The sequence below is a fragment of the Micrasema longulum genome, unplaced genomic scaffold (assembly GCF_059751315.1).
Source record: "Micrasema longulum isolate JH-2025_06_02 unplaced genomic scaffold, ASM5975131v1 h1tg000662l, whole genome shotgun sequence".
In the NCBI taxonomy this organism is placed as follows: domain Eukaryota; kingdom Metazoa; phylum Arthropoda; class Insecta; order Trichoptera; family Brachycentridae; genus Micrasema; species Micrasema longulum.
Window position 1 is genome coordinate 210077 of NW_028277858.1, and position 21521 is coordinate 231597.

General features: G+C 32.3%; 1 protein-coding gene across 1 annotated transcript in view; it reads left to right on the plus strand.

Moving 5' to 3' along the window:
• The first annotated feature begins 213 nt into the window (after positions 1 to 213).
• The window catches only part of LOC148279848 (ATP-binding cassette subfamily G member 4-like), a 64417-nt gene continuing 43109 nt past the window's right edge, over positions 214 to 21521 (plus strand). Inside the window, 1 exon segment of the mRNA XM_088229299.1 lies at positions 214 to 942. The gene's annotated coding sequence lies outside the window, so the exon portion shown is untranslated.

Below are 21521 nucleotides of genomic sequence, written 5' to 3' on the forward strand. Positions count from 1 at the left end.
TACCGAGTCTTGAGTTTTGGTATTATAAAATTTCACGTCAATCTTGCCTAGTTACTGCACTATGTCCGTAAATAAATGAAACTGTGTAGACATAATTATCAACTCCAGGATACATTTGTAGTTGTTACGATGCGATGTGATATGAAACAAATATATCAATTTGAGATAACGCACCAAAAACAGTCTTAAGAAGAATGTTACTTGACCCTAACTAGTAAGCGAATTGAAGCGATCATCGTGAGCGAGCCATACGCCCGCTCTGGCTGTAACCTAGTGCCCAGTGCTCAGTGCTCACTGTCTACACACCAGTTAGATCTAGCCATTGAGACCGATCACAAGCCGTTCTCAATTAATTAAATTCGCGCCGTCCTCGCTTGCTGATACACAACAAAGAAAACATTGCCATGTGGCCACGAGAGCAGGCAACACTTCTACGGAGATAAAGTGTTAGATTTGCGATTTTCCACTTTTCTTTTCCATTTCTCTTTCGAGTGGTAATAAAAAACGGCGAGTTAAGGTGGGCATTTTCAATTGAGTAATAATTGATCCCAAGTGACGTGTATATTAAAAATGAAATGATTCTTTATTAGTAATATAATTTAAGCCGAAAGTCGATTTATTGAATTACTCAATAGTTTATGTGCAATATTTTATCTGTGATTTAATTATTTATCTATTATTTTTCTACATACTCCGATAAGCAATAATTAAAAATCATAGTGTGTGAAATAAGTTATATTTCTTGATTTGTCAAACAGTATATTACGTGATATTTATTTTTTAACGTTGATTGGACATATTTTGATGTGATTGTTCGTCTATTAGCCCAAACTCAGCAAAAGTAAAAGTGAAAGTACAATTTATTGCGACTAAGCTATTATACACAAGTACAGTGAACTCGTAAGATTGTGTAGATGTGACTTGTGTACTAAATATAAATAGGTATGTGAATTATTTACAATATTTATTATTTATGTACTTACATAATGATAGAAAATCTTATTTTTAACACTTGAAAAACTTATTACTCCACTCATTAGGTGTTAACATAAGTTGTGTCCATTTTTTCAAATAAAGAGGACAAGGCTGCCGTTCCAAGCAAAAATGCAGTATCTAGCAAAAAAAAGAAGCTGTTTTCTTTCAATGCCATCTAATAAATAATTGAACGTAGTTATGCAGAAAGCAGCCAGCCATAAAAAAGTGAAACTGAGATAATAGCACTTTTGTGAAAATAGTGAATAATCGAATGTTTTTTACTTTGACAAATGATTAATAGTGCATGCATTCGTTTTTTTTATACTACAAAAAATAATTTTATTATGTACATGACAAGATTGAATGATTTTTAAAGTCTTGCTGACTACACAACCTAAGATGTGCATTTAACAGAAAACAGCCAGCCCTAGTAAAATTCAGATGTTTGTTATGTCATTACGTATTGTTTATATTATGTATTTTATGTTTATATTAGGGTACTTAATTGAAAAGATTCAGTTAATCTTTTATTTAAAAATAAATGGTTTATTAAAATTTCGATGATTTTTTTAAGTATGGAGAAATATTTATTTCGTAGAAAACAGCCAGATCTAATATAGAATGAAATCTCATGAAAACTTTGAATGTATGATGTGACATTCATTTTAATGACATTTCGATATCATGAAATTTTCAGAAAGTGATTATTTCAGTTTTTTCATAAAAACGCGGCCTGGTTGTTTTAAGCAGAACATGGAATTGACCTTCCTGAATACGATAACAACTATACATCATTTTTTCAAAATTGTGGACTGGCCTGCTTTCTGCACAACTGCGTTCAATTGTAATCCTTCTAAACAATTTACTCTAATAAATACATCTAAAATATTTACTCTTTTTTTATAAATGTACATTCGGTAAAAAAAATACCAAATACACGTAACCTCAATTTGCTCAAAACTTTTTTTGTTCTTGATTACAAAAAGGACTCAACAAAAAAAAATACAGCAAATTAGTCAATAACTCATGATATCTTCACCGTATACTGCGCAAATATTGCGAACATCTTCGGCAGCTTCTTTCCCTCGATTGAACGCGAACAGAAGGAGGCGTCGAAAATAAAATGGTCTCTTTCGTCTACTTGACCTTCTATTTTGAGGGCTTAATCATAATCAAACAAAAAAATTCTTTCGAATGAGCTTTATCATTTCGATTTAAATTTTAGTGCTCATTTTTAAATTTAGAAAAAAAGGACACAACTTATATTAACACACAATATATTTAGAATTCCATTCGTCCATGTTTGTCAATGTCATTCACTATAAAATTATTTCATACTTAAATTTTAAGAATGATTTCCAACCGTCAACGACAGGTCAACGTCAATCCTAACCATCTTTGCGCTCTGTAGCTGCAGAACGTTTTGTAATTCAGCTCAAAAGAGTTGAATTACAAAACGTTCTGCATTGATAATTGTACCCGATTTTATAAAAATAAAAACACAAAAAGACCACTTTTAAATCGTGTAAATGGGGGCTAAATTTCATACCGTCCATGCGCTCTGTAGCCGCATAGCCCGCTGTTACCTATTTGTAGCTAGTTATTAAATCAAAATTGGAAACGAGAAACTAGAATCCTAACCGTCCATACGCTATGTAGCTGCAAGACGTGTTGGGATATTTATTGTACGGCGCCCTTGAGGTAATTTTCACAAAGATGGGTCATATAAATTATCTATAATAAATACCTACGCTTGGTTGAATCAAAACGAGCAAATTAAAAAAAACAGTTTACATGTATTATATTATTATTATATTTCATGTCGAAATTGTTTTTAATACGAGTAATTTATATTTTTTAAAAATCCTTCGTCTTATTTCTCATATTTTCATTTACCTTAATTTAATAGTGCATAGGTAACTAGATTGTAAAACATCATTTGTAGCGTTATCTTGGTCGTTATCGAAAGAAAAATAATCGGCCTAAAAGGGTATCAGTCTTAAATTGTGAATATTGAAGCGAAATGATACTGGATTAAAAGAAATCACAATTTGATAAAAGTATATAAAAAAGTATTGCATCATCTTACTAACAGATACATTACGCTCGTGTCCGACAAACACTACCGCAAGTCAGCCTTAGAAATTTGTCTTACAAACAAAATGATTAATCTAAATTTGTTACCATCTGAGGGAAAATATTTTAGAGAAGGGAACATGGGAATCTAGGCATTTACAGGACTCATTACCGGTCATTGGCTACATTAGAAACCGTGTAACATTCACCATTCTGCCTGGGTTTAAATATCCTTGGCTTTACTGACAACAGTCTTTATATATATTTCAAATATTTTTAATTATAGGAGCAAGATGTTGATTGATGCTTTGCCTAGATTGAAGATTTGAAGGAAGGAAGAATTGAAGAAATATGGATGTTCAAACATAGGCGAAATGGTGAATGTTACACAGTGTGACACAATGACAGGTCATACGCCCTGTAAATGCCTTGACTTCCATATTCCTTTATTTAAGGTATTATCCATCCCTGTTGTAATTTGTTAATCTTAATGACCCCCGAGGGGGTGAAATCCAGTCTTTTGTCTACGAACATTTGGACAAACTCAAATATTGTAATGAAACCAACTAGTCCAAGAAGAAGTTTTTTTTCAGGCGTTGCCTAGTATGTGAAATAATTCAGCCAGATGAATCTCTTCACAACAATAAAGGTTTCAGCTCTTTAACTTTACTAAAATCAACAAATGGAAGAAATGAAGAAATATGGATGTTCAAACATAGGCAAAATGGTGAATGTTACACAGTGTGTAAAGTGGCCACTTAAACCAGCCAATGACAGGTCATAAGCACTGTAAATGCCTTGAATTCCACATTCCCTTATTTAAGATATTCTCCATCCCTGTTGTAATTTGTTAATCTTAATGACCCCCGAGGGGGTGAAATCCAGTCTTTTGTCTACGAACATTTGGAAAAACTCAAATATTGTAATAAAGCATGTTCATTATTGTTCATTGTGGTCCCTCAAATGCTTAGCAAATTTTTAAGCACAGAGATAGTTATTTGTAATTTTTAATTTAAGTGTTTCTTTTTGAGTTATATTTTAATTTGACCCTAAGTCTTTTATCAATGCAATTAATTTATGCATCTGGCTGACTCATTGAAAATGTGCATATTGCACGACGGATGTAAAACTTAATTTGGCATAAGTAAAAATTAAAAATGGGTTTTTTAAACTACTGTAACAATTAAGTATTTACTTCTTTTTTTTTTTTTAAATAAAAATATTTTTTAAAAACAATCGAAAATCTAGTTGCCTTTATTGTTCCAAATCCCAGATTTCAAAAAAGTATTAAAATATTGTTTTGAAGATTGTCATTTTCATTACATTTTTTTAAAAGAATAATTAACCATTTTAATATTAGAACTTTGGCTGTTAATAAAGATACATCCTTATCCATTTAAGTCATCAATTATTTCAATTATCAGCTTCGAGAGATCTTGGTATCACACTAGATTCCAGGCGTACGAGATTCTACTAGATTCCAGACTTACTTACCAGATTCCAGACTTACTGGTACATACTATCATTATATAACAAAAAAATCTTCCAAAACCTTCGGATTCATTCAAAGAATATCAAAATTATTCAAACAGACGTATTAACAAACAATGACATAAACCAAGACCTAACTATGTTGACTGAATGGACAAACACAAACTTAATTACACTTAATGAAAAAAAATGCAATATTATCCATTTTGAAACTAGAAAAAAATGTCATAAAGTAGATGCTTACATAAATAATGAACGACTTACTAACTAACAATAGACAGACAATTAACATGGACAATTCATATCAACAATTTAATTAGCAAAGTGGCGACATTATCGAGTCTTTTTTTAAAAATCAAAAATTTTATTCCAAAAACGGAAAAAATTCTAATGTATGAAGCCTATGTAAAAACTAAAATATGTTATACGCATCTACTATGGGGAGCAGGATATCAAAATGACAAACAGACTACAAAGACAACAAAATAAAATATTAAAGTTAGTATATGACCTTCCCTATTTAACTGCAACTAGAGAACTTTTTAAACAAACTAAGCAATTAAATATAACTGAACTCTTTCAACTAGAATCATTAAAATTTATCCATAAATTAGCCACTAATGTAATTGTAGACGAAGAACTAAAACTTATACAAAATTTTAGTCAACATGGACATAATACGAGAATACCAGACAAATACCATATACAACTTTCTAAAACAAGACAAGGACAATCAAGACTACATTAGTCTTATTCTAGGTTCATAACCAGGGACTGAAATTATACAATAAACTACCAGACAAAACTAAACAAAAGACTCAGACAAACTTTTCAAAAGATGTAAAAAATATTATTTTGAACAACAGAGTATAAATGAAAAATGTATATATTATTTTATGTAAAATAAATGTAATAATCCGTAAGGGGTTATAAAAAAAAAAAAAAACCCAGCTATTGAATTTATTCTTCGTAAATCCTGAGTCAGGAGCGTATTAGAGTTTAATTATAACATAATATGATCTCCCATCTAAGATATCCATAAAAAGCGAATTGAATCTGCGCAGCACCGCAAATTTCTTAGAACAATTAACAATTCATTTTCACCCGCGAGTTAAACCTAAAAAAATGAAACCAAAACGGAAAATAATAAATATGTATCCACCCACCCTAATTTTATCGGACCGAGTGGATTTGCACGATACGTGTGAAACGGGCGTGTACATGATATACACAATTAATCATTTTTAGGAAAATAATATATTAGATAATCAATAAACCTTTGTTTCATAGATATAATATCATCGATCTCTCTGATATATAATGTAATATAACAAAAACATCTTCCGATTGATAAAAAGATTCAAGGATCGCACGTTATCACCTACATTATTAATTTATTTACCTACAAATTCACAATAGTATTTTTTGAATAAAACTGATATAAAATCATCCAATAAAATTCGTTTCCGTAATGTCTGGGCATTCAAAACTCGCTTGTTGCATTAAAATGCTTAAACAATGAAATTGCCACTTATCAACAAAGACGGATTACTGATTACACGTGATTACTTAATTAATCCATGTCCGCTCCTAGGTGGAGCACATGGAATCCACAAAACCTCTCCTGGCCCTCTGTCTGCGGCCAATCATGGTGTTCTCTCGCATGTCAGATTAGCGTCCCGTAGTTCAGGCGTGAACTACCGATGGAGAACTATCCGTCAGCTGTGGAGTCCTGGATCACGAGAAACTGATGCCTCGTAAAGTAGGCACCATCGTATCACCATAGTGTCGCGTCCTAAGGTTGCTACGCCCGATATCTTATTTTAAAAAAAAGCCATGACGCTATTTCCCCGTAGGGGTAGACAGAGAGGATAGAACGCCATAACGCGCTGTCTGTACACATAGAACTCGCTCTTTCTACATTCATACGTCTTCTATGCCAAAGACAGACGCCGCGGTGCAGTTGGTTACACAGTCAACTATGCAGCTGACGTCGCAGGTTCGATTCCCGCCGTTGGCAAGCAAAATCCAACAATGACAAGGCCCTAAAATAGAAGCTTATCGGGTTATTCCTTTTAAAAAAGAAATGTGTTTCATTATTCATTATTATTCCTATTCTCAAAACTCAATAGTTTGCTGTTATGGGTTCAGTGTCGGATCTAACAAGATGCGGACGCGCCGAATTTGAAGCTTTATATCACAAAAGAAGTCGCATCGTCGGGGGACCGAGGCCTTAGGAGGGTTGAATCCAGATTTACGGACCTTAACTATAAAACTTGTTGTCATAAACATAATATACTTAGTCTTGAGGATCGTCGTTTGGTATTAGATATTTATTTATTTATTTTATTTTGTTTATTAAGAAAAACAACAGCAATACAAAGAAATATACACAACATAATAAAAAAAACATAAAATAAAGCCAAATCAGTTTTTCACATAAATACAATTATAAAAATCCAGTTCAGTTAAATATAATTTATAGAAGTGCAAGTGTGCGAGTTTTTTTTTGTGTGTGAGGATGCGTGTGTAAAAAAGTGGAGTGTGGTTTTGGTAGGTATGTGAATATGTGTGTGATTGTATATGGGTGTGAGGGTAGGTTTAAGGACAGGGTAAGTGTGTATTTGATATGAGTGAATAGAAACAATTTAAAATTATAATGTAAAAATATAAATATATTTTTTTTTATAACGAAACATAATTTTTTTCAAATAATAGTTTTTTTAATTTTGGTTTTAAAAGTGAGTTTACTGTAATTAAATATGTCTATGTTATTGAAAAATAAATTATAATTACGCGTCAAGCGAATCAGAGGAGAGTTCTGAGCATAGTTTGTGCGAACTGTGGGTACATGGAAAAGAGATAGATTCGTGTGACGGGTGCGGTAGCCAGGTACGTTAAGGGCCAACTCAGAAACCAGATGGTGACTTTACATGACATTCTTAATGGACGTCTTGATAGTCCTGTTCTGGTTTCTGAACCTGGCTACCGCACCCGTCACACGAATCTATCTCTTTTCCATGTACCTACAGTTCGCACCTATGCACAGAACTCTCCTCTGATTCGTTTGGCGCGTAATTATAATATATTTTTCAATAACATAGACATTTTAAACTGCAGTAAACTCACTTTTAAAACAAGAATTAAAAAACTATTATATGAAAAAAAAAAAAAATTTACATCATAATTTTAATTGTTTCTATTCACTCATATCAAACACACATTCACTCTGTCCATAAACCCACCCTCACACCCATATACACTCACACATATATTCACATACCTACCAAAACCACACTCCACTCACTTACCCACGCATCCTCACACATAAAAACTAACTAACTGGATTTTTATGATTGTATTTATGTGGAAAACTGATTTGGCTTTATTTAATGTTTTTTTTTTTATAATGTTGTATATATTTTTTTGTATTGCTGTTGTTTTTCTGAATAAATAAAACTTAAAAAATTAAATTAAACCTGAAAATATGAGGGCGCTTACCACCTCCTAATAGCCCGATACTTTGAGACCAGGGAGTAGGAAATTTAGCAATAGACTTGAGAGCACTCACCCTCCACTCAGTACCCCAGGGGTACTATACTAAATCTTCTCGTGGGGGTAGAGAATAAATTCGGGAATTTTTATTTTTTGCATGCGAATTTTTTTACAGTCAAGTACTTATTATCTCGTTTAAATACTTTATTTTTCAGTTACAACTTATTATAAATTATCTTAAATAAGATAAATGAACAGGATATAATGACTTTTAACTTTTTTTTCTATGTTTGAAATTATAAATTGATTATTTTATTTATTTACGTAATATATCGTCGGTGATACCGCAATATCGCGTAACCTGTTTTTTTTTTTACGAAAATGTTTTACTGAGATAAATTTGTTATAGGGGCAAAGAGTCGTAAGTTTTTAATTATCGTTATTTTTACACCAAATAATGATAGTTTTTCTAATACTCCATTGGTATTTGTGGTTGATTAAAATTAATAAATATATTAACGGAACGCTTTCTATGCCTGATACTTAAAAATTGGACAAAGTCATTTAGAATTTGGATCGACAATTGCTGTAAAAAGAGGCATCGTATAGGAATATTATTGAACATAAAGGTCCGAAAATTTACAAACACCTTACAGAAAATGGAGTCTTCTGTCAGTCCAGATTTCGTGGCACGCAAAGGGTGGTTTAAAAAATTCAAAAATCGTTCTGCGATCCATGACATAAGGAAATAAAAGAAATCTGCGTCGGATGACCATGAAGCTGCCAGGACTTTTCCAGAAAAAAAAAATTAATAGCATAAATACACGCCAAATCAAGTTTTTAATGGGACGAAACTTGTATTTGGTGGAAAAAATTGCCTACTAGAACATTTGAGGGCATTGGAAGCAAAGATAGCAAACTCCTGTTTTGGTGTTTTCGAGAAAAATAATTAAAACTGCTACAATAATGCCAAAGAGAGTCTTTATGTTAGAAATTTTATTTTCACTTAACTTAAACTTTAAGATACTAATAAATTAGCTTTAATAGAAACACGAATTCCAAAAACTTTCTTAATATTCGTATGGCACGGCCATTTAAAAAATTAAAATCTCAAGCCTGTCATTGGTCGAATAAAATAGCTGATGGATATTGCTATATTTGCTTAACACTATTTTCAACCATCAGAAGTATGATTTTAAACTGCATTTGCAACTCAACTGATGATTTTTATAAAAATAAAGTTGATAAACTACAGAATGACTTCATAACATTTTTTTTTTTTTTGAGGTTGCTATCTTTGCTTCCAATGCCCTCATTTATGCAATGAAAATGTTGAATTTAATGGAAAAGGTTATTTTTACTGATTAACACATAAATATGAAAATTTTGATAACAAAAACCAGTATTTATTTTTTTTGGAACACCCCCCTTTTTGTACTGCATCAGAGTCTCATACAACCTTAGAGTATATACATCTTATAGAGTATATACATCCATACATGCTATAATAATTGCTCAAATGATAGTAAAAAAATAATGGTGCATTTATATTGAAAACTACCAAAAAACGTATTAATGGGAAAATTTATAATATTTGTAAATACCTGTGATAAATGAAGCGTTTTCTCCCTTTTCCAGTTCTATTTGAACATCCTTTCATGGCACAAGTCGGCATAATGAATTTTGATGTAATTAGCACTAAATACGTTAAACAATCATCAAAATACCGACAGAGCGTTTGACAGTTCGAAGCAATACCGCCCGCGTACGTAAAAAATGAGCATCGTAAAATTCTAAAATGGACTACAAAACAAAAAATGAGGACCGTACCCACAGATTTTTTTTGTCTCCCTTTCTCGCATTCAAAACATATTTTAAAAAATGAGTCCGCTATAACAGGCAACATGCATTGGATTGGTCAAATGTTTTGTTATCCCTCTACAGATGTATACACTCTTGAGCATACAACACGATTTCACATAACATGGTGTTTTTTATGACCCTATCTACCGTGTTGTAGGAGGGTCGGCAGGACACAAAATTTGAAATTATCGGTTTAATGGGTTTACCTGTTCCATTCCAATGGTGCGTAGGGGACTGGGGACATTGGTACTCTAATCGCGGCGTATGTTTATAATTTTTGTTACACGTTGATCAGCTGGCTTCAGGGCCCAGTTCAGGGATAATTAAATATTAAAGTTTACAACCACCTAAAGAGTATTTCACGTGGAACCTGGGACCTCAAGCAAAATGGAAGAACGCGTCAGCCACTACACTATGAGGTGGATTTACCCCTACTATATAAATTTACTTTTTTAAGATTTTTACCTGAGAGTAGCCATCGAGTTGAAAACACTCGTCCAGGGTTCTGATTCTACTTCACACACATAACTGTATTCTTCATTTGCCTCACACAGACATAAAGAATTTATTATTTTATTGGTTAAGCTTGCATATGTAATTTGAAATACTTTTGAGAATTGAGAATATATATAAAGAACGTTAGTAATGCTAAAAACTTTTTCATTCTTATAATTTTGTATATTTTTAACATTTTATCTCATACTCATTTAGCTTGCATTATGTACATACATACATGCAACTATTAAACTCTTTAATTTTTGTTTTTTATTTATTCTTTTATAGATTGCATTATGTAAATTTTGTAATTTTTGGAACTTTTGATACTTTTTTAATTTGTAGTGTATCTTAATTTCTATTCTGCTTTTGAAAATTGTATTATAGTTTTAAAACAGAAATACGTTTGTAAATAAATATTGTAATCTGCATGTCCCTAAATGAATTTTTTTACAGAAACTCTTTGGGAATATTATATGAAATTATGTAAAATATGTTTTCAATATAAAAAATAAATGAAAAAAAAGATCGGGTATAAGACAATAAAGTCAGATTTCTTTGGACGGCCCTGAAGCAATAGTATATACAGATTTTTTATAAATATTATATAATCGACCCTGGAAAGAAAAAAAATATCATCCAACTTGTATCAACTTTACAGAAGACTTAAATTTACCGAAATCAAATGGAAATATGTTTTTTTAAAGGTTGATCATAGATTAGACTGTTTGGGCAAAATATCCATCCAGGGCAAAATTGGACGGTTTTGCGGTACGTAATAAGTTCAGATGTTATTTATTTTAAAAGAGATGGTTTTAGTCAGTGCCTTTTTTTAGAATTCATTAATTTATAACATACTATTAAAAGGACTCCAGTTAATTATATGAAACTATAGTAGGGCCAATTTAATAGGTTTTGACATTTGTCGGTTTTAGCTTCATAGTGAGGTGACCTGCTTAAAAACATCGATTAAAGTGAATGAATCGATTCGGACTTCAAACATAATATATGTGAATTGAATTCAGTTACTATGAAAAAGTACTTATAGGTACTGTAATTTTATTTTAAAAATCGTAAGTCGATTCCCTGTATCATTATTATTTTCTATCTTAAATTTAAGAAACAGAATGAGATAAGTACATAATTTAACAAAATTATCAACATTCGATTTTTCTGGGTAACATCCCTAGTGTTTAAAAAGAAAAAAGTTTCACTGATGCAACATTGTAACGACGTTTAGAACAGAAAAAGTTTATTATGTTTAAAATGGTTTATTACTGAAAGTAAATCGTAAAATTACCTTCATTTGTCATTATTACAATAAATATGTAATCGTAATTGAAAAAAGTTAAGCAATTGTGCAGTCCTAAATTCGAAAAAATGAATAATATTTTATTACCGCCTTTACAAGGTTATGTTGTTGAATTTTGATGAAGGGTCAAATGTGACCTATTATATTGGCCCTACTATAAATAGGGAAATATCGCGTACTACAAATACCGATAAAAATATATGAAATGGATTTAGAAAAATTAATTGTATTTTCAAAATCAATATGGATATTATGAAGAAATGTTTTCATACATTAATTTAAGAAATATTCTTTTTTTAAACATGACTCTGGAAAACAAGACATTTTTGGCCTTGATAGATGTGACGTCAAGATTCGTGACAATGTTCTAAACAAGTTTGGATGGTCGGGAACAAATAAACATGAATCGTGACGTGATTGACCGTTTTTGCGGGAATTCAAAATTTGAAAATATTTTTTATGCTACCAATACTAATTATTAGCGAAATTATTTTTTTTACTGGACAGTATTTCATAGACCTTTATTACTTTAAAATATAAAAAAAATGATATTTCCATATTATGCTAATATTCTTTTAAAAATTTAATGATTTTTTAATCCTATTATTAGAATGATTTATTTAATTTTTATACTAACCACATGGTATTTTTTTGTACCTTCGGAGGTCAACTGGTTGTGTTAATTATAAGTTAGTATCAATAATAAACGCTGTTTGGTTTTTTAAAAATCACGGAAATTATGTAGAATGAAGGTCACACGGCAAAAAAGGAGTCATAAAAAAAAACAATTTTAATGGAGAACAAAAAGAAGACGGCTTTAAAATAATCGAAAACCGAAGAAATTCTATGAGCTCGTTTTAGCTGTGTACCTTTTCATATTGAAAAATACCTTTTTTTATTCCTCAATATTTCTTCTTCAATACTTTTTCTTTTCCTTTGTTTAGATCGGTTGATCTATTATTGGCTGTAGGGTGATTCCTGAGACTAAAGTTCTTGCTGTCTTTCCATCTCTTTGGTCGTCTTCCGGGTAGATAGCGACCAGCTGGGCTTTCATGGGCCACGGTAAAGAGGATTCTGGAGCTGTCCATTCTATCGACGTGATATCTCCAGAATATTCTCCTTTCTATGCCTTGCTGCAACGTACTATGTCTTGGGTATCGCAAGTCGGCCTAATTTCTTGATTCAGGATTCTGTCCTTTAGAGTTTTTCCTGCTATTGCTTATAGTACTTTCATCTCTGACGTTCTGAGCAGATTTTTTGTTCTCACTGTATCTGCCCTCGTCTCTACTGCATACGCCATGATTGGTCTGACACACGTTTTGTATATACGGACCTTACTTTTAATCTGCGTGGGTTCATTGTGCCATACGATATTTTTTAAGCATCCAGATATTGCCGAGGTTTTATTAGTTTGTTCCCTCACTTCGGAGTATAGGTTGCTGTGGCTCGAGATTTCAAGACCTAAATATTTAAAAGACATGACCACTGACTCATCATATTTCATCAGTTTGCATCTCTAAGGGTACTTAGATATTGTTAATCTTTTTGTTTTGCTGACTGAGATGTTAATGTTAAATTTCTGAGATACTAGATGAAACTTATGTAACATGCTTTGTAAATCATCTTCTGACTCTGCCACTATGGTTTCATCGTCTGCGTAGCATGTCATGTTGATGACCTAATCTCCTATTTTGTAACCTAGACTTAAATTTGTCACTTCTTCTATGATCTTGTCCAATTAAATTTAATAGAAAAGGACTCACGAATCTCACCCTGTCTTATGCCACTGGCTGCTTGGATTTCATTAGACATTTTGCCATCGACTTTTATTTTGATTTAGCTGCCAGTGTTAATGCCTTGGATGGTTTCAGTGACAGCTAGCGATATTCCTTTTGCTGTTAATATTTTGATGACATGATTCAAGCAATACCTTATCAAACACACTTGTCAGGTCAATAAAGCTTTATATATAATATTCATACTATCTTCATCAAAGTAATCACTATCGGATAATACATTAAACCTATGCCAGCGTTTTAACAATCCTCTGAACATTTTTAGGCTTGTATTCTGAACGGAACTGCGCTCAAAGAGATCGCTCTGTTAGCGTGCATTTAGTACGTAAATACGCGTTAAATATGCCTTTTCTACGCGCGTCTTTTCGTTCATAATACCACCCCCTGGAACGCACTTTTTTGTATGGTCTTCAGATCCGTCAGCGATTCGGTCTATATCGTCGCGAAACGTCGTCCTTTCATAGTCTTTAGAAACAGGAAAAAGTCACAGGGATGTAAGTCTGGTGAATACAGTGGTTGGCGGATCAATGTGGTCTGTTTTTTGTCGCGAAAACGCCACTACGCGTGAGCAATTATTTTTGTTCCAGAATAATCTTAAAAATTCGCTGAACTCACCAAAACGCATGTTACTAGATTGCCTGTCAACAATTAACTACTCATCCAAAAAGGCCAAACATTGACAGAATTATTATTAAAAGATCCGTACCGATCTAGGAAAAAAATAGGCTACTGCGATTACATATTAAAAAATTAAAATATTACGTGTATTTTTTTATCAAACTTCATATCGACGCAGAAAAAAAAACTTACCAAGCGACATGCAGAAACTTTACAGAAGAGCCAACTAAAGTTTTTTTTTTATTTAATAAAAAAATCTAATACATACGTATTCTTTTGGCGTGATTCTTACATGATTGAAATAATATTTTGAAATACATGATTCTCCATTAATTACAAAAAATGGCTCTTCTTTAAGGTTGCTACGTGTCGCTTTTCCTTTCCTGCGTCGATATAATAATTTATGTAGATACTCCCTTGTGCAAATAAATGTGAAAAAATGAATTTTTTCATGCTGGTTTGAATTTACTTCAGGTTTCGTTGTAAAAACAGTATTACAAGCTGTCACTGACACTCTAAACTCAAATTGTACACATGGTCGTATCGTTGGTGAAGTTATTTACAAATTTTAGAGCGTTTCGAATTTCTAGTATAACATCTGAGATTTTCGATTGTTTTCTATAGTGTTAAGTGACAGTTTAGATGTGTATGAGTAATGGATATCTCAATAGAAGTTCGTTCTAACGTTACAATAGAAGTTTATAACGATACACTTTTTAAACATACTGACGTGACTCAGTATGTTTAGACAGTGTAACGGCAGATAACAGAAAAGTGTGGCATTACTTAAAGTGCAGCGAATAAGCTGATCAAACTCTTTAGATAAACTGGCTCAATTTTGCCTCACGGAGGGAGAAGATGAGGCCGAAAAAGAAAAACTACAAAGAAAGAATATACTCTTTCGTTAAGAAACAGTAAAATAAGTCCAATGAAGACTGGTCTATTACACCTGATGATGGGTAATTCAGAAAACCCGAAACTGGTAGTGTTATTATATTAAACCCGTACGTTGTAAAAAATTACAAAGTGTTTTATTTGAAATAAATTTGAAGTGGGCCCTATATTTGGATCCGATACCTTAGCTACAGAAATAAATTTAAGATGCAGAGAAACTCTTTGAAAGGGAGCTATGGAGCTATTTACAGGGCTTAAGCTAGGGTTTCCTAGGACAGCGGTGCCCGTATTTTAACGGCCGTAGTGAACGGTGATGCGGTGGATAACCGTCGTAACGGTGACTAGAAAGTGGTTTCCTAAGAAAACGGTGTTACCAACACCATTTAACACCGTTTCCCTAGAAAACCACTCTCTAGTCGACGTTACGACGGCTATCCACCGCATCACCGTTCACTACGGCCGTTAAGATACGGGCACCGCTGTCCTAGGAAACCCTAGCTTTACGGCCTGTCGTTGGCTTGTTTAAGCACATTACACACTGTGGAACATTCGCCATTCTGCATATTACTGGTGAAATAGTTTGTGAATGATTACGACATTGGCAAGGTATTTAAAAATAGTTGATTTTAGACTATTTTAACTGACGTACATTTTTCGTATTTGTCATATTTATGATTTGGAGTTCGACGACTCAGCTCTTCGCTACAAATGGAAGCTGAGTCACTTGTATCATTGATATACATATTAAGCCTCTTTTTGAAAAAAAATAAAATGAAATAAAACACCACATTTCACACAAATCACTTCATAAACTACACTCCTTATTCAAAACTATGGAGATACCAACACAAATGGAGTCACGTGTTAGACATATTCTCATCACATTTTGTTGTCCTTGTTAGAAATTAAATTATATTTTAAATATATATATATACATAGATACTAGTGACTCAGCTTCCATTTGAAGCGGAGAGCTGAGTCGTCGAACTCCAAATCATAAATATGACAATAAAAAATATAAATATAGATTGTGCTGTGTACGTAATTAGTGCTGTGTTAGGTTTATGTATTTTTTGTAATAATATCATTTAATTATACCAACATAGCACTGTGTGCACAAAAATAAACTAAAATAAAATAAATAAATTAATAATAATTAGCATTTTAAACAAACATAAATCTACTACCATAACGTGCTGTAATTTCTGCTTGTTACGTTAGGTTTATGTTCTTTTACAATAATTTCTATATGTTATACCAACATAGCACTGTGTGCAAAACAATTTTTTTTTAATATGTCCACAATACATTTTCTGGTAGCACTAAACTTCCCTATTACGAGATTATATTTAAAGCCACTTCAGTTAGATAAGATTACACAATCATTACAATGTTAATCGTTAATTACCTATGTCGAACAATAAACACCTTCTTGTAATCTTCAAAATTTAACTTTTTTAAAAAAAATCAGAATAAAACAAATTATTCGTATAATCCTTTTAATCAAAATTTTATTACAATGAATCACGACTAATTTCTACATTATTTAATAGCATGCATAGTTACGCGTCACGCCCACCTTTGGCCTACTCCGTCTCAGGGCCAGTTTTATAAACTGTATTTATCAAACTTCCGTAACCTCTACAAACAATCAACTGTCTAACGATAACCGATGACTGTGTGCTTTATAAACCAATTTTGTTTACTGACGGTCACGTATTTTATACGAAATTCAATCATATTTTGTTAATGATTTGTATATATCGACCCCTCCTACGTATAATGTCGTAATCCACAAATAGTCGATTTTGAGCTTTTAATGTACATCACACAGATAATAAAGCACTGCAAAGTACGACTATTTGCAGATGATACCCTTATATATATAGCGGGAGAAAACTATGAAGACTCAATTAATAAATTGAATGAAGATCTACAGAACATATCGTCATGGCTAAAGATAAATAAATTGAAATTAAATGTTAGTAAAACAAAATATATGGAAATAGGTAATAAAGCACATGGCATAACAATGAATGTAAATATTGATGGTAAAATTATTGAAAGGGTTGATGAAATGAAATACTTAGGAATTATTCTTGACTCCAGATTAAATTTAACATCACACTTTGAATATATACATAAGAAAATTTCAAAAAAGATTTTCTTCCTAGGAAGAATTCGAAAAAAAATAAATAAAAAGAGTGCAGAACTTATATACAAAACAATAATTGCCCCTCATTGGGACTATTGCTCTACTATATTATATTTAGCTAACGAGGGAGACATAAACAAGTTTGAAATACTACAAAATAGAGCAATGAGAATTATACTGAAAAAAAGCAAATATAATAGTGTTGAAAAAATGAGAAAACAATTGAACTGGATAGGAATAAAGAAAAAACTATTGTATAATGTATTTGTATTTATATATAAAGTGTTTAATAATCTCATGCCAAAGTATTTTATAAGTGAAATTATATTAAATAGAAATGAACATAAATATAGGACAAGAAATAGAAATAGGATAAGACTACCACTTAAGAAAAAAACAAAATCACAAAATAGCTTAATGTATAAAGGGTTAAAACTGTATGATGAGATGCCTGAAAGTATGAAGAATGAAAGAAAACTTACGGATTAAAAAAAAAAATGTTATGTTTATTGTAATAATGTAGTTATGTAAGAAATATTTAATAAGTATTTGTTATAATTGTAAATATATTAGTTAATATACAATGTAATATTAACTAACTTAAGTAAATAAATAAATAAATATACGAGTATTTAGTTCCATCGAAGAAAAAATAAATTTTGAATTAGTTATGTTTTTTAGTTTTTTTTACAATTTTTTTTCTCATATTTTTTTAAAGTATACTAGGGTGGGTGCTATATTAATTGGACATTCTAAATCTAATGGTCAAAAATAAGTCAACTCAAAAATTTATCTCCACCATTAAACACACACTCTTTTGCGTGTTTTTCAAAAAATGCATATGGCGGACGTCAGTCTAGTCGGGAGAACACAAAATTAGGAAGGAAAAAATTGCCTCAAGACAATATACCCGCCCTCATGTGTATATTAATTGTATATGTAAATGATGAAATCCCTATAGAAATGATAAAACTTATCCATGAAGAAAACATTGATCAAATCATTAAACTTTATAATAAAATTTATGACACAGGAAGAATTCCATCAGAATGGCTCCAGTCAATATTTATCACACTACCTAAAAAACAGCATCCCAAAAAATGTAGTGATTATCGACTCATTAGTCTTATGAGCCATATGCTCAAAATACTCCTTAAAATTATTCATGCTCGAATAAGAGGCAAATGTGAACAGGATTTGGACAATGCCCAGTTTGGATTTAGGAAAGCTTTTGGTACACGTGAAGCACTATTTGGAATGAATGTCCTTCTACAAAAATGTCGAGATCAGCGAAAAGACGTTTTTGCTTGCTTTATTGACTACGAGAAGGCATTCGACAGAGTAAAGCATTCAGAATTACTGAAACTGTTACAGGAATGCCAGCTGGATGACAAGGATGTTAATTTCATAAAGAACCTTTACTGGCAGCAGACAGCTGTGATAAGATTAGGTCACAATGTAACGAGAGATATTGCAATTAAGCGTGGAGTGAGACAAGGCTGCATATTATCGCCCTTACTTTTTAACTTATACTCGAACAAGATATTTAAGAATGCTCTCTCTGATGTCAGAAAGGGAATAAGAATTAACGGCGAAATTGTCAATAACATCCGATATGCTGACGATACCGTTATCCTGGCTGACAACGCATGTGTCCTTCAGGAACTTCTTAATAAAATTGACGAAGCTGGTAGAGTAATGGGCTTGAACATCAATGTGGCCAAAACAAAGATGATAGTGTTTAGCCGAAACCCTCACAATAATGCTGTATTGCGAATAAATGGTCAAACAATAGAGAGAGTGACTAACTTTAAATACCTCGGCAGTCAAATCACTTCTGATCTGGATCCGGATAAGGAAATTAGATGCAGAATAGAAATAGCACGATCAGCATTCAATGGCATGAAATCATTCTTCTGCAGTGATAGCCTTAATTTAAAACTGAGACAGAGGATGGTCAAGTGCTATGTGTGGTCAATACTGCTCTACGGGGTTGAAACATGGACTCTCAAGGTGAACTCCATGAACCGATTAGAGGCTTTTGAAATGTGGCTTCACCGGAGAATGCTGAAAATCCCGTGGACAGATTTAGTGACCAACGTGGAGGTGTTGAGACGAGCCAGTGCCGAAAAAGAACTACTGTCCTCAATAAAACAGAGAAAACTCGCATATCTGGGCCATATTATGCGCGGAAGCAAATATACGCTTCTACAGCTTATTATGATGGGAAAGATCGAGGGAAAGCGTGGGGTTGGAAGGCGACAGATGTCCTGGCTGAGAAACATCCGCGACTGGACGGGAGTGCGTGGGGTCGAGGCGCTGTTCCAGTTGGCGCAGGACCGGAATGCCTACTCTAGAGTGATCGCCAACGTCGGGGAGACCTGATATGGCACAGAAAGAAGAAGAAGTAAATAAATAAATAAACACTGTCGAAACTGATACTCCGCCGCGCTGGACTTCGTGCCGCGAAAATTATCGCAAGAGAGAGTGCTATAGTCATAGGACATCTATAGTAATTGAACACTAAATCTAATGGTCAAAAATAGGTAAACTCAAAAATGTATCTCCACCATTAAACACACACTCTTTTGCGTACATATTTATTTTTGACATAAAAACATAAAAAACTAAAATAATCATAAAAAACATAACCAATTAAAGGGTATTTTTTGTTCATTCATACAAATCGATGTGAACAACTGCTGTTTTCAAACAAATAAATGTGGAAATTTGCTATTTTCACACAAACACCGAATTTTTAAAGGTACCTATGTTTTTTAAAACTATTTGGAAATAACGGGTGTATGAACTCATAGACAGAGAATAATAAAATCCAATAATATCGTTTTTGAACATTTTGGACATTTTATGTATAATATTTAGAACGAGGTCTTCAATTATCAAATGCCAATGTTTCAAAATATCTGTCGGGTTAGAATATGGCATCGGCGGTCTTATAACGGATCGCAATACATTTAAACCGCCAAAATCGGGTAGTTACCATTTATCCACTATTTTACCGGCTGGTAAGACTATGAACGTTTATAAAACGCAATAATCGGTCGGTATTAGTTAAAAATTCCATAAAACCTATTAACGGATTTTTATAAAACAGGCCCGGCCCTTAAATTATGTAAATGTAAATAATTATTGAATGTTGATACATATTATATACATGTAAGTAGAACAAACCTGCTTTAATGTTCGTCACCGGAAAGTCTTTAGACTAAGTGGATAACTAAAATAACAACTATAAATATTATAAAAATATATATTTTTTAATTATTAAATAAACACTGTTCTACAGCACCAAAAACTGAAAAAAAAGGTTTAGTCACAAATTCACAACTTTTAAAGAATGTTTTTATTTTATTTTTAAAAATCTCTTAGCCCTTGGGGATTACAAGAATTTAGCAAATAATAATAATTTCTATTTTATACAATAAATACTCTATTGTTTATGATGATATTTTTAACATCTTCTGTAAAGGTTTCCGGGTATTTTAATTGATTTGTCCTGACACTTTATTGTATCATTTTAGTCCTTGATTTATTACTCTAGACTATCGACTGTCCTTTGCCTGGTTTCAAAATGTTGTATGTGATATTGTTCTGATATTTTGATATTGTGACCTTGACTGTTGCTTTATTTTTATAGTTTTATTTATTTCTCTACAATTACATCTATGGCTATTTTATGTATGAATTTGAAAGATTCTTGATGAAAAGGTTCGATTTAATTTAAATGTTTTATTTTTGAATGACATAAAAAAGCAGGCGAATTAATTGAATATATTATCCTCACCATAATTTGATAATTATGACTCTCGTTTAAAGGGTGACCCGCTCTCGGTTCATCTTTCAAGGTCACCAGAATTAAGCCCAAGCGGTTATCACTAAAAGGCCGTTAGCACGTTGAAAATGTACAATATTGTTTTGTCTCAGAACTCGACCATTGTCCATGTGAATGTAGGACAAAACATTTTCACCGAGATGTACGAAGAGGCTATCTCTCAGGGACGAAGGAGCATATGAAGCAAGTGAGGCTGAGCCTCACTAAGAAATCATTGCTATTCACCAGTACCTAATATGTATTTTAATTCGCATTATATCAACGCATTATGAAGATAAAAAACTAGCAACCAATAAAAAAATGCGCAAAGCTGCCTACAAACATAGTCCGTACTGCGTTATTTACTATAGGTACCTACTTAACATTTACGCATATTACACTTATCCTTAAAATCTGAGCTTCACTAGAAATTTGGTATCAAATACGCCATTGCTATCTCTGCGGAACAATAATTACCCCCACCACCGCGCATAGCCGCATAGTCCTCGTGTGAATTCG